Raw genomic sequence first — 17,739 nt, 5'->3', positions numbered from 1 at the left:
TTTACTATGTGACTTCTCTGCCTTGGGGACTTATCTCAGCTGTTCCTTCTGCTAAGTAAATTGTGCCTACCTTCCTATCACATGATTCTCACCTAAACAAGATTCAGGTTCTAGGCATTCCTGAGGGATGCTGTCACCTTGGGTGTAGTTTGTATCCTCTCTGCTACATTCCACCAGGCCCTGGCCATGCTCATCCCATTCATTTATTCAACGTGCTAGATGCTGGAAAAAGAGAATTACCCTTGAGGAGCTTACATAAGGGCTGGAGAAGAGAGAATGGACAGTCATAAAATTACCCCTTGTGTGCAACCCAGAGCTCAACTGTGATGTTTCCATTTTTAAACTTATGATCAGGAGAACTTGCCAAGAGAATAAAGGTTCGTGTGAAGAAATGAGATCCACAATTGTTCTTGCCCAGTTGCCCAGAGGTCCTGTGCCTCCCCCGAAACATTGTGTGTACTGAGGCTCTCCAAACCTCGTACCTTACAAATCCTTGACTCTGGTTTCCCTCGTGGTAGGCTCAGACTCAGACCTGCAGAAGGTGGTCTGACTTTATAGAAATAGACACTTCTGGGAGGTGAGGAAATTTCTTAACAGGGGTCAGAATAATAAGGCCGATTGCAGATGGATACATGTGAAAGCTGATCATGTAACTAGTAGGAGGCAGGAATGGGAATCCAGAAAGCATCAATCCTATTGAGTTTTCAGTTTTTCTTGCAATGCATACTGAGAGGTTGATCCGTAGTAGCCATGTCTGTGGACCCCTGGACTAAGACTAAACACCAAGTTAATCAATAAGTCCTTGGTGCTGTGGCCACAGCTGACTGGGCCAAGGAGCATCTATCCCAGATTAAAAAAAAAATGCGTCTTCAGGGCTTTTCAAATCAGACCCAAGGAAAGGACCCAACACAGTGCTAGGATGCTGGCATGGAACGGGAGCCTGCAGAGGTTGCTGTGGAGGAAGGAAGAAGTTCGGATAAGGGGAGAAAGAGAGAAAGACAAGAGATGGAGAAACAAAGAGACAGAGAATTATTTTATTTGGAGAATTATTTTATTCAGTCCACTCAAAACTTTGGCTCCAGTTGTTTCTGAGGCCGGAACCCGGTTATTCAACTCTCTTAAAAATGTCTCCTATTTCTGGACTCCATTGGGCTAGGTTTTGTCACTTTATCTCCCAGGGGTCCTGACAAGGGTAGATGATGTGCTTCTAGACCGGAGGCAGGGCCAGCAACATCCTCAGCTCCCGGAGATTCACCCCAGACTCCAAGCCACCAGGGAGCAATTTCCCACATCCGCGGTGAGGATTTCAGAGAAATTTCTTAAAGATATTATTTTTGAAGAAACACATAATTCATAGTTATTCAGTGTCAACCTTAATTTTATTATCATATGACCTCAACGTAAATTAGCAAATGTATTTAAGCACATATTAAGTATGTACAACATTGTCTCATTCTAGGAATTTAGAGAAAGCAGTGACCAAAACCAGCAAAATCCCCCTGGTTTCCATTCTAGCTGGGTAATTTGTCAGGGCCATGCAGACTTAGTACCACGGACTGGACGGCTTCCGTGGTAGAATTTTTTTTTTTTTTGTTTTTTTCACACAGGTCTGGAAGTTGGAAGTCAGAGCAGAATGTTGACTGCTCTGGCTCCCCCAGGGGCTGTGAGAGGGGCCTCTTTCTTGGGCTTGTAAGGTGACATGATTGGAGAACCCTTCAGTCCCTGTCATCTTCTCAACTCCACCCCTCTCCCCACCCCACCCACCCCACCCCACCCCCCTCCTCACCCCGCCCTGTGGGTCTACTCACAAGGACACTATTCCTGTAGGAGTAGGGGACAGCCTCAATTTTCATCTAATTTCCTCTTAGAGACTGTCTCCACATTCTGATGTCTCCAGGCATTCTGATGTCCTGGGGAGTTAAGATTTCCACACACAAATTTTGAGGGGACATAGATCAGTCTGCCACCAATCTCAGCACTGAAAGCCACCGAGGCTTGAATGCTGTTTGTTCCCACACTGTAACCCAGGCTGCCTTGACTGATACAAAGGAACAATCACATATCACATCGAGGAGCCAAATGACAGCTTCTTTGAGGTGCCCGTGCATATTTATGGCTCTAATAAAAACCCCATCAGACTGTATTTTAAAAAGAAAGAAAGATTATGTGTGACACTGGCAAGGCTTAATTAGCATACGTTAGTCTCCTTAAAAACAGAACATCATATTTTTAAAAACAAGAAGCTGGGCTTTTTTAAAATTTTTTATTCATTTATTTTTTGTTTTTTTTTTTTTTTTTTTGTTTTTGTTTTTTCGAGACAGGGTTTCTCTGTGAAGCTTTGCGCCTTTCCTGGATCTCGCTCTGTAGACCAGGCTGGCCTCGAACTCACAGAGATCCACCTGGCTCTGCCTCCCGAGTGCTGGGATTAAAGGCGTGCGCCACCACTGCCCGGCTGTTTTGTTTTTTGAGAGAGAGATTCTCTGTGTAGCCCTGGCTGTCCTGGATCTCTCTCTGTAGACCAGGCTGGCCTTGAACTCAGAGATCCACTTGCCTCTGCCTCTCAAGTGGTGGGATTAAAGGCGTGTGCCACCGTGGCTAAGCTAGAAGCTGGGCTTCTTGAGAAGAGAGCCGGGAAAGATCAACATCTCCTTCCAGGCTGACAGGAAAGCCCAGTCCCCCACCACAAGCATGTCCCACAGTGACTGCCACCTTCCACTTCACAGGGATCCCTTGCTCCTGTGACCTCATGGGTACATTCACTGCCTGCCAATCCCATTCCTTTGACCTCACAGGTCTGAGAGAGCCAGAAAGCTGAGGGTGGTTTCAGGTTCTTCAGGTTCTTCTGATCCCCAGGGAAGGAAATGTTCTCCGTGTTCCTCGGGGGCTACAAGAACAAATAAGCACAGACTTGGTGAGTTACAACAGAGGAAAGAAATTATCTCACAATGCCAGGAGCCCGAAGGTCTGCAACCAAGTTTTGGTTACCACTGTGTTCAGCCACACGGTTGCATGCGGCCAAGGACAGCTATTAATATGGCCCAACTCAAAATCATCAACTTACTTAGAACATGGGAGTTGTTTACGGCTTGTTTTCTCCATGCAACTCTATTTACGGTAGTTATCACCAGAAACTTGGTACAGGACCACACTGTCACAGTATCTAAAGGCTGTGGACCATGCATCTGCCCAAAGTCCAAGGAAAGCACTCCTCCTTGCTTTTCCAGCGCCTGATGGCTGAATCCTGATGCTCCTCAGGTGTCGCCTGTGTTACCCTGTCTCCATCCTCATAGGCCTTCTCAGCTCTGTGTCTTAAAGCTCCATCTACTTTTCTCTGAGAAGGACATTTGTCGTTGGATTTGTGGTTTACCGGGATCTTGCAGGAAGATCTTGTCTCAGATCCTTTATCTACAACTTTTCCCTAAGAAGGTCACACCCATGCTTCTAGGAGTTAGGAGGAGTGAGTATATATATATCTCAGAAGGAGGCCACCATTCAACATGCTGTTTATATAGCTTTATAAAAATACCTTCCCACTGGGTGTGGCTGCACACCCCTGGAGTCCTAGTTCTCAGAAGGGTAAGGACTTGAGGGTAGCATTGTGGAGACCAGCTCAGCCTGAAGACACGGGCTGTATGAACGCAACAAAAACAAGTGTTTTCTGAGACAAATGCGGGGTGAAATTTGTGCGCAACTTGTGTGTCCTATTCTTTAGTGACTGGTCTCCTCCTAAGGTCTACATAGGAAAAACTCCCCATCCTTCCTTCTCTCCTCATTTATAGCACTTTCTTCTTCCAGAATATATCAACTCCGACATCAGTTGTGTGGGAGTTTTTCCCACACCCAAAACTCTTGAGTTCCCTGTAAATACCCAGAGGGGATCTTAGGATTCAGTTCTGATTTCATCTATGTGGAACCGACCGCAGGTATGGGTATAAGAAAGGAGCACCGATTCAGGCTATTTTCATAAATCTACAGTGCCCTGATTAGGAGTAAAAATTAAAGTTGACATAGCGAGAGGCTCCTTCTCATATACCATCGACGGAACACAGATAGAGAGGTGGCTTCAAGTGTCAAAACTTCTCCTTGGTGGGCAGAATATTTGCTGGTGTCAGCTGACTTCTGGTTCCTTACAGGTGACTTGGGCATTGTGGGAGGAAAGCTCCAGCCTCCATTTGAGTTTTCTCTCCTTGAGTGACCAGCCAGTTGGGACCATTCTTGAGTCACTCCAGAATGAAGACCTATGTAAATGGGCAAGTGAACCATTTCCAAGGGATGGGGCTGGCCACCAGGTCAGGGAACAGTTGGAGGAGACTCATGGATACTTAGCCGACAAAGGCCTAGGGTGCTGAACACTGTAATGGTCATTATTACTATCATTCATTGCGTAAACAGTTCCAAGCTCTGTCCTCTATATTTCATGGACATTATGGTTAGTTAGTTATCTTAACTTTCACAAGACTCTTAGGAAAATTTAAGTGGTCCTTTAAAGTTAAACAAATTGAGGCACTGAGATCTTAAGTAACTTGACTGAGGTGTGATAGCTAAATAGATATAGTTAAATAGATATTCCTCCTAGAAGGCTACTTTTCTTCTCCCACTGTCCCTCAAGAGGGAGAAAGCAAGAAAATAGATCATACTTCACACCAGGAGATAAATGTAGGGACAGTAGACCAACATTCCAGGAAGACAGATTGTTGGTTCAGTCAAGGGAAGGACTCTGTAACAGTCAATGCTGCCCAGCAATGAGTGGGTGGCAAGCAAGCGTCCAAGCAGAAGTTGGTGACCATCTGCTGCGGCTATCTTAAGGAATTCCACCCTGAAATGGTTAGGCCAGGAGAACCTGATGGGAGGATATATGTGCTTTGTTCAGCAAAATCTCAACTGATTCCAGGCAATTCTAGAAAACCTGGCCTTCCAGAATTGCCTAACAAACCCCTCTGTGGTGTTAACTCCTCACAGTCGGGTCTTCTGATTGTACAGAGATGAGCAGTATGAAATTACCTCTGTTTTGATTTGCCCAGTCCATCCTAGCTCTCAGACAGGAGCTGAGCTAACACAACCTGCATTTTCTTTTCCTTTACATGGTAAAGAACAATGGTATGCTTATACTCCCTTGTAGCATTCCTGAGATGTGAATAAATCCCAAATTCCTCCTCTCTTAATGAATTAATCTTGGCGTGCCAAATACCCATTCACACTTGCTTTATGAGGCAGCTTAGTTTCTTAGGCTGTGCATTCTGAGAATCTGGGATAAGAACTTCCTGGCACGCTCTGACTCATTATGCTTCTCCCTTCTCTGTGTGCTTAATGTCTCCATTCTGGGAAACCGGAGGACACTGACACGTGAAAATGAACTCAAACATAATTGATACCACTACAATTGTTCACACTTTCCTGGTGCTTCCTGCACACCAGGTCTCACTCAGAGACTGCAAGTCTATGAACTCACACTTGCGACACCCCCACAAAGCAAGTTCTATTCCAATTCTCTCCATTTTAAAGGGAGGAAACAGAGGCAGGGGGAGGTAAGGAACTTGCCAGGGTCAGAGCTCCCTTGCTCAGCCCGAAGTCCTGCTAGTCTGCCTCGGGTGTGGACTGTTGACGTTCAAGGGACTCTGGATGTGTCCACCTCCCAGAGCTTAGCCTTGCTTCTCTGAGAAGTGAAGAGCAGATGCTATAGTGTCACCTTCAATCTCCACTTTGACGTAGCCTGTCATGACAGTGATCCAGATGAGACTGCATACGAATCCAGAGGAGATCCCAAACTCATCTCGTAAGAGAGGCGGCTCAGTGTGTGTCTCCTGAGCAGTATATTCGTGAAGGCAGCCTGATTTGATTACAGACAGTCAGACCCTAATCTGGCTGTCTCTCTCTGCAGCAATTACAACCCTCTTCCCTTCATTTATTCCTGAGTATAGCTAGAAAAACAAAAACAAGACTCGGCATGTAGGAAACCATGCTCTTCACCCTGAAGGCCACATATCAGCCCTTCTTTAATATCCCTTTGCTAAGCCACGAATGGCTTCAACTCGTTCATTTACCCAAAACATGCAGCGTGTAGTACATCAGGTGCTCTGATAGATTCTGTGCCGATATGTTTATATTTTGATGGAATCATATTTTCACAGCTGCTTTGGGATTATACTAGCTGCAGCGACAAATAAATCTTCAAAACTCCAGGGCTTAAGAGATAAAAGAGCTTTTTGTTGAGGTAACATGCTAGTCCACTTCCTGTTACTGACAGATATCCAAGCGTTTGATTTATGAAGAGGAAAAGTTGCTTCTGAGTCATGTTTTCACAAGTTTCAGTTCATGGTCACTTGTTCCTATTGTTTTGGGCCCATGGTGGCATGGTACATCATGGTGGGTGTGGGATGGAGGAGACCTGTCTACCTCATGACAGCTCGGAACTGAAAGAGACAGGAAGGGACCAGGGTCTCAATAGCCCCTTCAAGGCTATACTCCCAATAATACGACTTCCTCCCACTAGGCTCCACCTTTAAAGGGTCTACCACTTCCCACTGATGCCAGCTTTTGAAACACAAGCTTTGGGGTGACATTCCTTATCTAAACAATGACCTAAAGTAAACCTATTCTAACCTAGATTCTTTCTCTCTCGTGACTTTCCCTTTCCCAACACCATGGGAGTCATTTGCATCCAGCTGCCCGGTGGGAGCTTACCAAGTATAGAAAATGTTCATTTGCCTCCTAATCATCTTTGCCTAGAAGTCACACATATCCCTTCTCTTCCTATTCCTGGTGACAACTTACATGTTTGGTCTGGGATAGATGATAGGGGTGAGGTTGCTAAGAAAGTCATTCGAGCGGAGTAGGCTCTTCCCCAAGAGAAGTTTCTGTTTTGGTGGCAGCTAGCACAGAGGCTTTTTAGTAGCTCTGTGTGGTGAAGAGAACAGACTGAGTTCATCTCGAGCTGCTGAGCTGGCCCTGGGTTTTCTCTGAGAGGCGCTCTACGCCAATGAGACTGACACTGTTTAACGTGGCTCTGGCAACTTGTCATTGGAATTGCTTTCAAAGTACATTGAAAGCAAAAGGTTCTCTTCACACAGTCCCTCAGCACTGCCAGTGCATATTCTCAGTAGACTAAGATAGTTCTTACAGAGACAAGAGTCTGTCAGAGTGGAGTGTAGACTGTGAGCTGAACACAGAGGCTTAGCCATGCTGTTCTGAATCCAAGTCAAGATGTATCAACCAAGTGAAGGGACTGATTCTCTCACATGTCTGTGGATTCGTTCTGAAGGCAGTCAGTTGCCTAAGATGAGCTATATTTTGAGCAGGGATTAGACTGGTTAAGGCAGCTGGAGCAAGAATGTGGGCATTTTTTTTATATTAAATATGCAATCCAGAATGTCCCCTGACCTTTTCCTTGGTTTCTTCATTTGCATATTGGGAAAGGGCATGGAGTAGATTGCCTCATGTTGTCTTGAAGCCTTGTCCTTGATGATTCCAAAGAGAAAGTTTCAAAGGTGACTCACTGGAGAGTAACCTTTCCTCTACAGTCCAGCGCTGTAGGGTTTAAAGTACCCTCATTACTGCCCACACAACCTCAGGTCTAACTATTCACTTATAGTATCCCTAGTGTCAAAGGAGCCCAGGCTGGGAGACTGACTATCCAGTGTCCCTGGGCCCTCTTACATGGGACACCGAGCAAACCTCAGAGATCCTGGTTCCTCAAACATGAGTTGGAAAAGTGAATTCCCCTCCTGCAGGGATGGTGTGAGCTCCCATAAATGAGTAGCACAAGGCCTGCTATGAGAAACCACAGCAACTGTTGGTGTGGGAATGGATTATTGTGCCTGTGGCTACCCTGTGTGCCATGCCATTTGCTCACTAACATGGATCGGGGACCGACAGATGGGACCCCTCAAAAGACACTCCTTCCTTCAGCAGCATCTCTTCTTGGGCAATGCTAAAGAAGATAATAGAAGTTGGGAACATATTTCCTCTATTCCCTACTCCCCTGCTGGGGCCCGCCACATAGAATTCTGACTGTCTTTCATGAGACAGCCTTCAAATGCTCCAAGTGGTTTATAAACATCCTACTGTCTTCCCAGATTTTCCTGCCCATGCCTTCTGTGATTGTTCTTCTTATCAAAATGAACTCTTGTTCTCTCACAGTTCAGGCTACTCCTCAAACAGGAATCAACTTGTCGTTATATCCCTGAACCTGGGACACAGGGAATGAGGCTCTAGGTGTGGCTATGCCTGACATCAGCAAAATAGGAATGTCACTCCTGCACATTACAGTCACCTGGGGAGCTTTGAAAATCGATGCATCCACACAGGTTCAGCAGATTCCCCCAGAATTTGCCATGATGTCTCTAAGTGTTGAGGGGCTGTCACTGTGCAGCCGAGGTTGAACACCAGGGCTCAGGACTCTTTTCTCTGGTCTCACATTACATCAGCCTCTGCTCATCCCATTCATCACAATGCTGAGGCATATTTAGTTCACTGCTGAGAAAATAAATCACTGTCTTTTTTATATGGAAAAAATCATGGATCCCCAATTTCTTGCTGTATTCTTGCTTTTATAACTGCTTGGGTGCAAATACCTTATGCTTGTATAAATTAAATATTTGTTTACATTTGTATCTTTCCCATAACCCAGGAGGTAGGAAATGTTTTCTGAAAAGAGCAAAACTGTAACTATTTCAGACTTTGCAGGTCACATGTCTGTCACAACGACTGACTTTTTCATTACATTGCGAAGCGTCTGTAGCTATGCATAAACCAATGGATGTTATTGAGTTGCCTTATTTGCAAAAAGAGGTGATGGGACAGATTCATTTACCTGCTGCAGTTTGACAACCCCTCTGTAAATATTCAATGGAAGTTTGGTTCTCATTTCTGCCACAGAGCACATCAGCTAAGGCTTCTAGTCTCCTTTGATCAACAAATCAGGTAAGTATCTGTTCTTTGTCTCTTCCTAAGTCATTGATAAAAGTGTTGAATAGGCAAAAAAATATCTCTCAAAACCACAGTGAGGGGCTGAGAAGATGACTCAGTGGGTAGAGTGTTTGCCATGTAAGCTTGAGGAACTGCCCAGAACGCACATAAAATCCCAGCCCAAGGGAACAGAGTTTGGTCAGCCATTCAAGCCAACTTGGCAAGATCCATGTTCAGTGAGAGACCCTATCTCAAAAATAGAGAGCAATCAAGGAAGACTCCCAGCACTGACCTCTGACCTCCACATGCTTGCATCATCACATGTGCCTGTGTAACCCCACCCCCACCCCACCCTGAAAAACAAAAAACCTACAGAGAGATGCTACTTCATACACATTCACATGGCTTTTGTTAAAAACCGGAAAATGAACTTAGGAGATGGCTCTGCAGGTCAAAGGGCTGACTGTGCAAGCCTGAACAGTCCAGGCACCCATGTCAAAAGCCGGAAGTGGTGGCATGCCCATCTGTAATCGCAACACTCCTTCCCAGAAATGGGAAACTGAGGCAGGAGAACTGGCTGGGAGCTTTTGCTCTAGCTAGTGCAGCAACAAAACAAGAGAGATCTTGTCTTAACAGGATAGAAGACAAGAACGGGTTTGTGAAAGTTAGCCCCTGATCATCATATACATACTATATATACATACTATACCACTCACACCCAATCCCAGGTGTGTGCTTGATCTCTCTCTCTCTCTCTCTCTCTCTCTCTCTCTCTCTCTCTCTCTGATGCCCTCTTCTGGCTTGTTCAGGTACGTGTGTACATGTCACACACACATAATAATAATAATAATAATAATAATAATAATAATAATAATAAGCAGGAAATAAAAATTCTAGCAAAGATATGGAAGAACTGAAACCTGTGTGCCTTGCTGGTAGGGATTGATGTAGGAATAAAACAGCAATTTCTCAAGAAATTGGAGACACAATTACTTGCACTATGCTTTTGAACATCTATACAAAAGAATTGAAAGCATGGACTCAGGCAGATGCCTGCACGCTAGTAGTTGTAGCTCTAGTATTATAATACATACAACAATACAAAAAAAAGGTCAAAACAACCCAGGTGTTGCTCAAAGGACGAATGAATAAATAAAACCTGATATTTAATCACCATGGGATACTACTCTGGATTGAAAAGCAATAACATTTTGGTGCTAGAGAGATGGTTCAGTGGTTGAGAACACTTGCTGCTCTTCCAAAGGACCCTGTTTCAGTTACCAGCACCCACATCAGGTAGTTCATAATTGCCTGTAGCTCCTGCTCCAAGAGGATCTGATGCCCTCTTCTGGCTTGTTCAGGTACATGTGTACATGTCACACACACACACACACACACACACACACACACACACACACACACACACAAATAAAAACAAATCTTTTACAAAACAATAAAATTCTGAGAAATTTGATGAACCCTGATGACATTGTGTAAGTGAGATAAGCAAGACCCAGGAGAACAGATATTCTATGAGTCCAATATGGGATTCCTAAGGTGGTAGCAGGCATAAGGCTGTCAGGGTCTCAGGAAGAGGAATGAGAGTAATTGTTTAGTGGATGGAGAACTTCAGTTTGGGAGGTAGAAAACCTTTTGGAGATGAAAGGTGCTGGGCTTAGTTGGGGTTACTCTAGATATGATGAAACACCATGACCAAAAGCAATTTGGGGAGGAGAGGGTTTATTTGGCTTACGCTTCCACATGGTTGCTCATCATAGAAGGAAGTCAGGGAAGGAACTCAAACAAGGGCAGGAATTGAGAGGGAGGAGATGATGCAGAGGCCGTGGAGGAGTGCTGCTTACCAGCTTGTTTCTCTTGGCTTGCTCAGTCTGCCAAGACCAAACCCATGACCACTGGCTCAGAGGTAGCACCAGCCACAATGGGCCGGGTACTCCCCATCAAACACTAATTAAGAAAATACACTATAGGCCTGCCTATAGCTTGATCTTATGGAGGTATTTTCTCAATGGAGGCTCTCTCCTCTCAATGAGTCTAGTTTATATCAAATTAACATAAAACTACCAGCACAGTGGTAATAGTTATACCAGATGTATTCATTTTGTTCGGCTGAAATGGTAAACAATGTATGTTTTTGGCTACAGAACTAACCCCTAACAACTTCCATTCAATTTCATCAATGCCTGTTTGTTGGTTGTTGCTGTTGTTTTTAATCACTGTGACAAAATACTAAGAACACAGTTACAATGATAAAGAGTTTATTTTGGCTCATGGTTTTAAGGGTCTCATTCCATGGGCACTTACCTCCACTGCTTCTGGGTCCAGGTGAGGTGAAGTATACCATCACAGCAGGGAGCCTATAATGGGGCAAAGTTGCTCACTTAAGACAACCAGAGGCCAAGAAAGACATCAGAGAGCCAAGGTAAGACATACCCCTAAAACTCATGTCCCAGTAACACACTTCTTTTAATCAAGCCTCATTTCCATGTACTACCACCTCCCAAAAGTCCATTCAACTATGAATTTATCACATGTTAACCCATTCATTAGGTCAGAGCCCTCAGGATCCAATCACCTCCCAAAGCCTTTAACACAGGAGCATTAAAGAGATATTTCACAGCTAAATCACAAGAGCTGGTGCCAGTCCACCTTGAAGACAAGCATTCAGAAGGCTGAAGGCTGCTGTGCATGCCAGCTTTCTACCGTCCTGATGAAATAGTGGAGAAAACCAACTGACAGGGGCATGGGTTGATTTGGGATTACAGCTCCAGAGAGTTCAGTCCATGGTTGACTGGCTCATTCCATTGTTTCTGAGCCTGTGGTGAGGCAGTAGGCCATGACAGAAGGGTATGGCAGAGCAAAGCTGCCCACCTCATTGTGGACAGGAGAGAAAGAGAGACACAGAGAGAGACACAGAGATAGAGACACACAGAAAGACAGAGAGATGAAATATAAACCCTGAGGTCCTATGTCTTCTAACTAGGCCCCACCTCCTACTATTTCTACCACATGCTAACAGTCCATTCAACTCTAACTACATCAATGGATGAATCCATTCACAAGGACAGAGTCCTCATGATCCAATTAATTACCTCTCAATGACTCCATCTCTAAACATTGCTACTGCAGGGCCAAATGTTCAATACAAGAATCTTTAGAGGACATTCCTGATGCAAAATACAATATTGGTATTAGGAAATTATGAATAAAGATAAATAAATGACCCCAATGTCGATCTCCCAACTCTACTGTTATCATTTGGGTTGGTTGAGGGGAGGGGCCATTCACAGATAATCATAATCTAATAAGCATTTTAGTATGTCTATTATTAGTATTCATTGATCTACCACCTTGGTATTCTGTCAGGAAATGAACTGAAGTGGAGTTTTCATTCTAGAAAAGACCACTTGGTAGAGGGATTCAGCATCAGCTGCAGAGAAATACGCAGGTTGCCCAGCAGGGCACGGCACTGAGGTGTTTTGTCTGGGGTCTCCTTAGCCACTCAACCTGGGCTCTCACTTGAGGAAATCTTACTGATGCTCCTACCACCACCAATACCAACAAATCAAGCCCTCTTCTTTCATGTATTTCCTGATCGCTGTGAATTTTATGCATTTTTTTATGCAAATTTACCCACAAAAGAGCTGGCTATCTCAGAAGCAAACTCCGACTGAAGAGGGCTGGCTGTGCGGTGTGTAGCACCCTTTAGTGTTGACTTGGGCAAAAGGTCAGACCCTTCTGCAGTGGGCATTTTTGTAACACAATTTTTAAGTTTTTGTAGTTTCCATGTTGTAATTACGGTTCCAGTGAAAAATTCATATATTAATTTGAAAACATATAGTAATAAGGAAGGTGGAGAAGTTGGAAAAGGGAAGGAAAGAAGAGAAAAAAATGATGCTTTTTGATTTTATCCTTGGTTTTCCAAGATAGTATTTAATAGAGTAAAAGGCCTGTATTAAGAAGCAAAATTATGCTGGCAGTGGTGGCACACACCTTTAATCCCAACACTCAGGAGGCAGAGACAGGAAAATCTCTGAGTTTGAGGCCAGTCTGGTCTACAGAGTAAGTTCCAGGACAACCAGAGCTACATAGAAAACCCCTGTCTTGAAAAAAAGAGGAGGAGGAGGAGGAGGAGGAGGAGGAGGAGGAGGAGGAGGAGGAGGAGGAGGAGGAGGAGGAGGAGGACCAGGAGGAGGACCAGGAGGAGGACCAGGAGGAGGACCAGGAGGAGGACCAGGAGGAGGACCAGGAGGAGCAGCAGCAGCAGCAGCAGCAGCAAAATTATTTCCAATTGTACTGTATACAAGCGCTCTTTTCTTTATTATACCATAGAGTTCCATTCAGATAGGTAGATGGGTAGATGGGTGGATAGATGGATAGATAGATAGATAGATAGATGGATAGATAGATAGATAGATAGATAGATAGATAGATAGATAGATAGATAGATGGATGATGGATGGATAGACAGATTGTGTTTTGGTGTATATGCACAGGTGTATATGTGTGGAGTCAGAGGGCAATCTCAGGCTCTTCAGGTACTGCCCAACTTTCTTCTGAGAGAGACTTTTACTAGTTGGAAACTTGCCAAATAACCCAGGCTGGCTGGGCAGCAAACCCCCAGAAACCTGCTTGTCTCTACCTCTACTGCACTGAAATTATAAGGGAATATCATCACATTTGGCTTTAAAAAAAAAAAAAGTCCATTCCAAGGATTGATCTCAGAATCTCATGCTTCTAACATAAACACATTACGTATGCCCCAGAATCCGTGTAGAAGAGCTGGCCACAGCAGCGCTCATTTGTACTGCTAGCACTAGAGACGCAAGGACATTCGATACCTTAAGTCTTGTTGGCTTGGCACTAAGAGAGACTGTCTCTATAAACAAGATGATGGCCCCTAAGGAGACAACACTAGAGGCTGTCCTCTGGCCTCCACACATATGGGAACACACATGCATGTGCATCCCTTCTCACATGCACATATGCACACGCACGCACGCGCGCGCACACACACACACACACACACACCTTTTATAAAATGTTTACCTGTCTTTTTAATGCCCATGCCATCATCTCTTGCTCTGCTGGTGGCCACAGTGAAGAGAAACAGCAGTAGAAACCATCTCATAAGTGCCTGGAGGGGGCTGCAACATCCATGGAGGCTATAGCCACCCAGTGTAACTGAGTTGTTCTTATACATGTGCTTGTGGGGGAGATGCTCAATAACTGAACTACTTCACTGAATTACTGGGTGTGTTTTCATCTATCCTACTAGCAACATCCCCTTCTCAACAGCTTGAAGGATGCTCATGTCACAGACTCCAGAGTGACCCCTGTTACCCCATTATGCTGTCCTTCAATGATCACTATGTCTCTCTGGTCCTCTTTGGTGCTCCCGTGGTGCTCCCACAAGGCAAGGGCTACACTAGTGCACACAGACAGATGAACAGTACCTGGTGCGTCATCTCACCTTCAAATTCTAGTCAGGAACTGGACCAGGCTTTTTCCTTTAAGGCACAAACCAGCTCCCAAATCATGACATGGAGACTTCTTAGTAGTTATGAATGTGCAGCCTAACTTAGGCTCGTTTCTGGCTAGCTCTTTTAACTTAACCTGTTTCTCTTTATCTACCCTTTGCCTTGGGGCTTGTTACCTTTCTTCTGTATATCTTACTTTCACTGCTTCTCTGGCTGGCTGGCGTCTGCCTGGTTTCTTGCCCCCGGTTGTGCCTCTCCTTCTCCTTCTCCTGTTTTTCTTTTTTCCTTTTCTCTAAGCCTGGATTTCTCCTCCTGTTAATTCTCTCTGCCCACCAGCCCAGCCTGTCCTTTCTCTGCCTAGCGATTGGCTGTTTAGCTCTTTATTAGACCAATCAGGTACCTTAAGAAGGCATGGTGAAACAGATGCAACATATCTTTACTTAATTAAACACACATCCTCACATCATTAAACGAATGCAGCATAAACAAAAGTAACACACCTTTACACAGTTAAAGTAATATTCCGCAGCATAAACAAATGTAACACGTCTTTGCCTAGTTACTGTGATATTCCACAACAAGGAACTTTCTGTCTTCTTCTACCTCCTCCATGAAGCAGATGCCAAAGATTTTGACAGGGGAAGTGCCTGTGGGAGAGAAATATTAAGGAGGAAGTTGAGTAAATCTTGCAACTATTTAATTATGATGCAAATCTAATGGAGAATGAAGAATGGCAAGAAAGCTGGGTAGATTTGTAGAATGCCATGCTAAGGAAGGTTCTTAAACTGAGAGAGAGGCTTCTTGGGCCGAACCGTCTAAGAAGTATGTTCGTCTACATAACTGACCTTTACATGGTTACCACCTTCATTTGTTGGCTGGCAGCAGCAAGTACTTGGTGTGGTCCTGGTCCAAGTTTACAGCCCTCAGGTAGTGTGTGATGGTGAGTATCCTAGCGACCATCACCCCTTCTGTCCTGCTTACTCATCTTGGGGGTAGTATTCTTTGATAGTTTCATATATGTACATAATTATTTTGACCACATTCACCTCCTGTTCCATTCTTTCTTGCCCCTCTCACTCCTGTTAATCCCCTCTCTTTCCAAACAAGTCCATCTCCTACTTTCTTGTCTTATTATTTGTGCTGGTCCCCCGAGTTTGGTTAGGGTTGCTTGTATGAGCAGAGGTGAGGTGTGTGAGGGGTTTGTCTCACCTGCCAACACTGCTAGCCATTCTAATTCTCCACTTTCACCAAGGTCTATGACCCCATCACTCCACCACCACCCACCATCCCTAAGTATTTCTCATCGAATCCTTGTTGCAGGATCCATCCCTGGAATGTACATTGCAAATACCTTTATCTAGGGGATTTTCCCACTCTGTGATGCTCAGCTGGTCACAGAACCCCATTTATTCACAGTGTTTACAATGTTGCTCTAAACCAGAGGGTTTTTTTTTTTAATCTTTGTGATGCATCAGAATTGTCTGAAGGTCTTATTAAATGCATATGGCAGATCTCTGCTCCCCAGCTACCCCCTATACAGTAGAACTAGAGTAGACCCAATTATGGTGATATTTTAATTGTGCTGAAATGTGATTTTATTTGTATGTTAATAAATAAAGTTGCCTGGGGATCAGAGCTAAGAGCAAGCCATTTAGCAGAAGTCCGGCAGTGGTGGCACACGCCCTTAATCTGATCACATGGCAGGCAGAGTCTCTGTGTGTTCAAGGACACAGCCAAGCAGTCCGAACCTTTAATCTCAGTACGAACCATAGAGATCTGGAGGTCTGTATAGACAGGCAGTGATGAAGAAGTCATGTGGTTGGGTTTAGAACCAATGAGAAGGCAGAACAGAAAGGCAATAAAAAAGACAGGACACAGAAAGAAGGTCTCTCTCTTTCTCAGGGGAAGGATGGCAGTGAGTGGTAACCTAAAGGCTCTGATCTTCTGGGCTTTTAACTCTGTATTTGGCTCTGCGTTTCTTATTTACTAAGACCATTTAGAATTACATCTACACCCAATTTCTTCCTTCCCTCCCTCCCTCTCTCTCTCCCTCCCTCCCTTGCTGTGGATATTGCTCTGTATAAATAAAATGCTGATTGGCCAGTAGCCAGGCAGGAAGTATAGGCGGGACAAGCAAAGAAGAGAATTCTGGGAACAGGAAGGCTGAGGCAGAGAGACACTGCCAGTCACTGCCATGAGTACCAACATGTAAGATACTGGTAAGCCACGAGCCATGTGGCAAAGTACAGATGAATAGAAATGGGTTAATTTAAGATATAAGAACTAGATAACAAGAAGCCTGCTGCGGCCATACAGTTTGTGAGCAATATAAGTCTCTGTGTGTTTACTTGGTTGGGTCTTAGCGGGACTGGCAGGTGAGAGAGATTTGTCCTGACCGTGGGCCAGGCAGGACCAGGAAATCTCCAGCTACTCTCCCTCCCTCCTTCCTTCCTCTTTTGTTTTGTTTTGTTTTTTGAGACCAGGTTTCTAAGTGTAGCCCTGGCTGTCCTGGAACTTGCTCTGTAGAATAGGCTGGCCTTGAATGCAGAAATCTACCTGCCTCTGCCTCCCAAGTACTGGGATCAAAAGCAAACTTAAAAAAAAAAGTTCCCAGGTGATACATAAAAATCACACTTTGACAATCACTGATGTAAATTCACTGCACTAACTCCCTGGCTCCATCAATTGACTCAGAAGACCTGAACGAAGCTAATCGGTACATAGTGTTGCCATGGCAATACTGTGCTCAGTGAAAGATTCCCTCCTCAAACCATGTCCCAGCAGCAAGGTGCAACCTCAGCAGGGGGACACATGGATTGAGGCTGAGAACATGGAGAAAAAGAACTTGAACCCAGATGAATCCATGAAGCCACTGAATCAGCCAGCCCTGGAGCTTGACCCCCATTCTGACTGAACCTCTAAGTTTGTTCATCTTCTTATTGACTTGAGAAAGATTTTCTGGTTACTGAAACCAAGCATCCTAAATTATACTCTGGACAGCACCAAACTCTGGCTAACTCAGCTGCTCCTTGACTGCACTCCTCTGCCTAAACAGACAGGAGCATCTGTGAAAAATAACTGCACAGATCAAGGTGACTTAGTTTGCATTCTCATGTGACTCCCTCAAGCACCCGTCCATCCTCTTACAATGTGACTTGACCTCCTATAATGATTGTTGCCCACTTTCTCTCCTCTTTCCAAATCACCCTCATCCAGGCAGTCTCAGTGAATAGTTCTGCCAACATATCACAAGAAAAGTGGGTAAGGCAAAAAAGAACCATCCCATGTGTACCAGAAAGTCTATCAACACATCTCTGCGACTACCTACATTCTCCAT

General features: G+C 44.5%; 1 long non-coding RNA gene across 1 annotated transcript in view; it reads right to left on the bottom strand.

The window, feature by feature from the left end:
- Positions 1-2,346: 2,346 nt before the first annotated feature.
- The window catches only part of LOC128112481 (uncharacterized), a 47,824-nt gene continuing 32,431 nt past the window's right edge, over positions 2,347-17,739 (bottom strand). Inside the window, exons 2-4 of the long non-coding RNA XR_008218994.1 lie at positions 14,903-15,049; positions 11,227-11,279; positions 2,347-2,884 (exon numbers count right to left, since the gene is read on the bottom strand). This is a non-coding gene — a long non-coding RNA (uncharacterized LOC128112481). The remainder of the gene's footprint in view (positions 2,885-11,226; positions 11,280-14,902; positions 15,050-17,739) is intronic.

The sequence above is a fragment of the Peromyscus californicus genome, unplaced genomic scaffold, assembly GCF_007827085.1.
Source record: "Peromyscus californicus insignis strain IS unplaced genomic scaffold, ASM782708v3 Scaffold_17__1_contigs__length_78620276, whole genome shotgun sequence".
Taxonomy (NCBI): domain Eukaryota; kingdom Metazoa; phylum Chordata; class Mammalia; order Rodentia; family Cricetidae; genus Peromyscus; species Peromyscus californicus.
This window is presented reverse-complemented; position numbering and strand designations above follow the sequence as displayed.